The following is a 6,387-nucleotide window of genomic DNA, read 5'->3' as shown; positions in this document are numbered from 1 at the left end:
CCGAGAGACATCTCAGCTCTGCACGATCCCCTTGGCAGCACCAAACAAGGGATGTTTTCCACTGCCCAGGAGACTCAGCCAGGGACTGATGTGCTGAGATATGTTGGGAAAAGGGACTGTCTGAATTGCCAAAGCAGCAAGCCAACAATCTACAGCAAAATCATTAACCACAAACACACTCTAAGCATGCTCCAGCCAGAAGGGAAATGGGCAGGAATTCTTGCTGTTCAGCCATGGCCACACATACAGAGATGCACAGCAGTGAGGGTGCTGGGCAAGCTGGTCTGAGCGAACAATTGGAAATGATCCTTCCGTTAGAACAGAACCAGAGTGTAGAAAGGCCCCTGTGTTAAGTGGTTGAGGCTGAGGCCTTAGGAAGCTGGCCTACGATACCACAGGAATCTTTCTGTGTAGGTTTGATTCTTGCCAGCTAGGGGAAGCTGGTGTGTGGTGTCTTTGTGGCTGCACTTTCAGTGATGCAGGTTTCTCTATCCCATTTTTCCAGGGTCATCCTACTAGATTGCCAGCTGCTTTTCAGCTGCAGTGTGGAGACTGTTTGTGTGTGGGGAGAGACAGTGTGTGTGTGTGTGTTGGGGAAGAGTGAGTGTGTTGAGGTAGGTAGGAGCGGATCATTATTATCCCTACTTGAAAGAGGGAGACGCTCAGGCTGAGAAAGGAGAATTGACTTGTCTTAGGTCACAAAGCCAGTCAATGGCTGAATTGGGAATAGGACCCCCAGAGACCTGATTTTTAAATTAACCATCGGATCTTGAAATTCATACATTGAATGACCTCAATAAAGTGCTCTTAGATGAGCTCCAGTCCAACAAGTGTGCACAGTAATTATTCAGCCAGTATTTTAGGAGAACTGCAATGTTAGAGAGAATCATGAACTGCTCAGAGACAATTAATGCAGAGAAGCAGCACAATCCACTTGGTGATGCAGTCCATAGGAAGGAAACCTAGGACAACATGAAACAACAACATGAAACCTCTCTGAGGCTCTTATCTGCTCCACAGGGACATCTGTCTTCTCATTCAATTAGCAGTGGGAAAGGGGATGCAATGTCTGCCCCCAGCCAGACCACCAACCCCATCAGACACCCTCCCCCGCTGGTGCACCAGGGTCTCCCCCAGACCGACAACAGCTATGAATTAAAACCCAACAGTGTTTGTTGGGGCTACTGGAGATGCTGAAATCTCACTCTTGTCTCTCTCCTCCTGCCTCCACCTCCAAGCCAGGCACTGGGCAGTTCAGTGGGAAGGGATGAACTGATGACAGTGGAGGAAAAAAATCAAAAACCAAAAGTGAAGCCAAAAGCGCAAGCCGGGCAGGCAAGGCAAATCGCAGGCTTCTGCCATAGACTAGTCCTCCCCGCTCTTCCAATAACCCACCCAAACCGCGACACCACAGACCCCACGTTCCTGGTGTAGCTCCACCTTCCAGTGGGGAAGTGGGGAACCAATTACTAACACACACAGCATATTCCTGAGGCGCAGTGCTGGGAGCTGGGGGGATCTGGCGAGCACCTCACTGTGGGATTCACGAGTGGTTCCGGGAGCATCCATGCAATCAAGCCGCTCCACATGCCGTTGTGCCGAGGGATAACAGCGCCTGGAGGGGTTGCTGCTGGTCAGTAGCAGGGCATTGTGGGAGACAGCCCAGGCTGGAGAGGGTTCGGGGGCACAGCGGATCCCATCACAGCGTGTCCCCCAGCACCCACAGGGAATATCGTGCCCCTAGGAGGAGCGTTTGGGCTTTGCTGTGATGTGTCACTTTCCAGCCTGTGCTCTGTCTCTTCTCCTGTGCACACCCATGTCAATCAGGCATTGCTCAGCTGGGCTCTGCAGAGACCGGACTGGCTACACCCCGTGACGGGACTGAGGGGGGGCTGTGCTGAGCGTCACAGGACCTGGTTTCAGCAGCGAGAAAATCCAGGAACAACCGAATTGTTGTTTCACCCACGAAAGCTCATGCTGCAAAAACGTCTGTTAGTCTATAAGGTGCCACAGGATTCTTTGCTGCTTTTACAGGAACAACCCAGTGATCCACTAAGCGGAGTTAGGGGCCTGAACTCCCTGTACGATGCACGGGCGACACAGGCACCTTACAACACAACTCACAACCACCAGCTCCCCAGGCAGGGAGCCAGCCAAGCCCGCCCAGGGAGACACTGACAACGGGGAGGTGTCCTAGCCCTGCCCCTCTCTCACAGATAGGTCCTGTGCTCCCAGCACCCACCTGCCATGTGGGAGAGCCAGGTTCAATTCCTTCTGTCCAGCTGCAGAGAGTAGCTCAGGGACGTGAGTAGCAAGCTCAGGGCAGACTGTTACACACCAGGGCACCCCCATGGGGACTGGGAGCTTCCACCCCCGAGAGCGAACTCCCAGGCACACGAACAGCCTGAGCAGGAGTCACAGACAGTCCCCTTGGGCACTCGGGGCTATCCTGCCACCTAGGCAAGTCTGCCTTTGGCTAGATCTGTGCCTCAGGGAGGCCTGAGGCCACAGGCATGAGCTGGGGCTGCCAGCATCACCCCCGCCCCCCGCCACTGTCCACAAGGGAGAAAGGATTTGAACCAGGGTCCCCCATGTTTCAGGTCAGTGCACGAAGCAGTGTGCCGTGGTGGGGCTCTGTCCAGCTCTCCCTTTGAAGGGGGTTCATTGGGGCTAACTAATGAGCGCGAGTGGGGCAGGGGGATCAGCTCCCCGGTGTGTCCTAATTCCTGCCTCTCAGCTGGGTGCCTGAACTACTGGACACTGTCATCCAAATACCATTGCTAGAAATAAACAATGAAAAGGTGCAGAACTCCAGGAGCTCAGGACAGGGAGACTAACTCAGGCAATCAGAGCAGCAGATAAGACAAATCTTGAGCTACTCTGAGGCTCCAAGCAGACATGTTACCGAGACGGAAACTGGCCAGGAATTCTTTGAAACGGCGTAAACACGTCTAAAAGTATCAGTTTGCTTTACGATGAGGGGATGGGGGGAGGGAGGTTTAAACTATTTCCCTGAATCACATCTCCTTGGCAGCTCAGTCACCATTTCAGCTAGAGCAGAGCGGTGGAGCCTGGGCACTGGGCCACTGGGGCCTTTAACACCACAGCCCTGGGGAGGGGGGGCTGAGATGGACCATCCTGCGAGGAACACGAGTCCTTCTACCATCCACCACACCCTGGTTTGGAACTGCTGCTGCCGGCTCACCCCATCTGTGGGGACTTCTATCCTCTGCCTCCCTCTAGCTGGGGTTTTCCTTCTGCACCTACCTGGCAGGGCAGCCCTGTCTGAACCCCTGATCCTCTCCCAGTTTTGTCCTCTGCCCATCCCGCCTCCGATTCCCCTTCAGGGGATTTTCCGGCCTTTGATTGCAGGGAGCAGATTCTGATGGTGCGTGAGGGCAGCAGCTTGCAGCTGTTACTGAGCATGTGAGAAGAGCATTAGAAGGGAAGACCGGCCAGACTGGGTCAAACCAAAGCTCCATCTAGCCCAGTGTCCTGTCGGTCGATAGCGGCCAGTGCCAGGTGCCCCAGAGGGAATGAACAGACAGGAATCATCCAGGAGCCATCCCCTGTCGCCCACTCAGCTTTCTGACAGACAGAGCAGGGCACCATCCCTGCCCACCAGGGTGGGCAGGGATGGTGCCCTAACCTCTGTCTGTCAAAACAGCCATTGATGGACCTGTCCTCCACAGAAACACAGAATCCTAGACAATTAGGGTTGGAAGAGACCCCAGGAGGTCATCCAGCCTAACCTCTGCTGAAAGCAGGACCACGAATCTCTCTAGTTTCCTTTTCATCACAGGACCCTGCTCAGGAACAGTGACGTTGCAAGATCTAACAGGAAACAGCTTCAGAAAGAAGGGCAGCTCCTCTTCCTCCTCCTCCCGTGGGGACGAGCAGCCCCCAACAGCCTCTCTGCCCCGGCCTCCTTCAACCCATTGCCCCTTCAGCCTCCCAACTTCCCCATTGCTCCCTTTAGCCTCCCCAACTTCCCCATTGCTCCCTTTAGCCTCCCCAACTTCCCCATTGCTCCTTTAGCCTCCCCAACTTCCCCATCACCCTCTTCAGCCTCCCACAACTGCCCCAATTGCCCCTTTAGCCCCAAATGTCCTGTTCCCATCTCCCTTCAGCCTCCTCCAAACTGTTCCTTCCCCATCGCCCCAGTCACCTCCAGCCTCCTGCTGCCCTCTTCAGCCTCCCCAACTTCCCCATCACCCTCTTCAGCCTCCCCAACTTCCCCATTGCTCCCTTTAGCCTCCCCAACTTCCCCATCAGCCTCTTCAGCCTCCCACAACTGCCCCAATTGCCCCTTTAGCGCCCCCAAATGTCCTGCTCCCATCTCCCTTCAGCCTCCTCCAAACTGTTCCTTTCCCCATCGCCCCAGTCACCTCCAGCCTCCTGTTGCCCTCCTCAGCCTCCCCAACTCCCCCACTGCCCTGGCTCCACCGCTGTCAGGTTCCTTCCCACAACCATCTGCTTCTCACCATGGGGAACAGGAGCAGAAAATGCTTTTGAAAACCTTCTGCAAAGCAAAAGTAAAACGAGCCAAGCAACCACTTCCTGGCTTTGTGCTGGGTGCCCAGCTGTGGGCTTGTGTGTGTGTGTGTGTGCGGGGAAGGTGGGGCTGTTCTGAGCACACCTGGTCAGGAAGGGGCAGAGTTGGCCAAAGGGGCAAGTTGAATCTTTAGCAGAGAATTCCTTTCTCCATTGTGTTAGCTAAGCGTTGCTGTTAAATGTCAGCCGACAAATGCAGCATTTGAAACAATCCGACTCTAAATCCCCTTCCTCTCAGTTGCTGTAGTTCTCACATCCTCTGCTCTTGTGATGTCACCACATTACTTAGTGTCTTATTCACATAGTGTCCTGTAGGTTAGACAGGAATACGTTTATGAGGTAAAACTGAAGCATAACTCCATCCCTTCCTCCTTTGACTTCGGAAAATAAATCCTGTCGCCTCCTCAGCCCCAACCCAGCCCCACCGGCGCTGCTGCGGCTTGAGACAGGTGCCCTCTCATCTGGCCCTGTGCTGCTGTGGGGAGAGAGGGCTGAGGGGGCAGTTCTTTCTCCCTGGGGCAACCTGCTCCCCAATCTCCTCATTCCCAGCCCCCCCCCAGAGCCCACACCCCTGCGCCCTACCCTCTGCTCCAATGCTGAGACCTCATCGCTAGCCCCACTCCAGAGCCTGCACCCCAGCCGGAGCCCTCACATCACTGCGCCCCAACCCCGAGCCTCTCCACACTCCAAACCTTTCAGCCTCACCCTGCCACACACCATCCATGTGCAGAATGAATTTTGTAAGAGCGCACTAGGCAGGTGCTGTGTCACACCGCACCTCCATATTTGTGCCCAAAACAAAATTCATTCCACACATGGACATAACAAATTAGAGGAAACACTGCTCCTGACTTTCAGCCTCTCTTGAATTTCACACATTGAGTGATCAGAATAAACTGCCCTCAAGTGAGCTAGAGACCAACAGTGGTTCATAGTAATTATTCAGCAAGTATTTTAGAAGACCTAGGACATTATTGAAAATCAAGACCTGACAAGAGACAATTAATGGAGAGAAGCAGCAAGATTTATTCCATACATTGGATTGGTTGTGACTTATTTGCCTGATTTGAAAAGAGACCAAACTGACCTGTCTCCTTGGTGTCGATAGCCCCCTGCTCAGCCAATCAGCACTGAGACTCTGAGGGGCAGGAGGCTGAGGGGTCTCACCAGATGTCCCAAAGGACGGCCCAGGACACCATCAGAGGGGATCACTCTCAGACCCAGACCCACCTCTTGGTGAGGACCTCCCGCAATGAGAGCAATACCCCTCCCTTGCCCGCACTCCAGACCCGTCCCTCCTAGGTAGAGGGAGGGAAGCTGGAAAAGGGAAAAAAGAAGCAAGAGAAGAGGAGGGAGGAAAGAGGAAAAGATAAACCAAAAAGGATACACCCCAATGTCCCCAGGGATTCCAATCATCAAAACCTAGGGAGGAAATCAAATTCTGCCACCTGAAGCCAGTGCTGTCTGGGCCTAGAATGCTGCCTGCGCCAGGTGGATCAGACGGAACAGGTTCCAAACCTCTCTGAGCCTCTTACCTTCTCAAAGGGAAGTTTGTTTTCGGCACAATCAGTGGGAGGAAAGGAGAAAACTCCACAGAGGTTCCTCCTCATGCTCACAACTCTGAATCCTAATTCTCTCAGCCCTCGAGGAGAGACCTCGCAAAGGAGACTTGCGGCAGGAAAGCCGGGAGGTCTCAGAGACTGGCCTGGCCCTGCGCCTCTGTCCTGCCCGGCTGATGTCGGGGTCTCTCTCTCTGAGGTCACCCTCCCCACCACCTTGCCCAATAGGCCGAGGTCCTGCAAAAGGCCTTTGTGATTTCACTGCCACACCCAC

Source organism: Mauremys reevesii, unplaced genomic scaffold (genome assembly GCF_016161935.1).
Source record: "Mauremys reevesii isolate NIE-2019 unplaced genomic scaffold, ASM1616193v1 Contig93, whole genome shotgun sequence".
In the NCBI taxonomy this organism is placed as follows: domain Eukaryota; kingdom Metazoa; phylum Chordata; order Testudines; family Geoemydidae; genus Mauremys; species Mauremys reevesii.
This window is presented reverse-complemented; position numbering follows the sequence as displayed.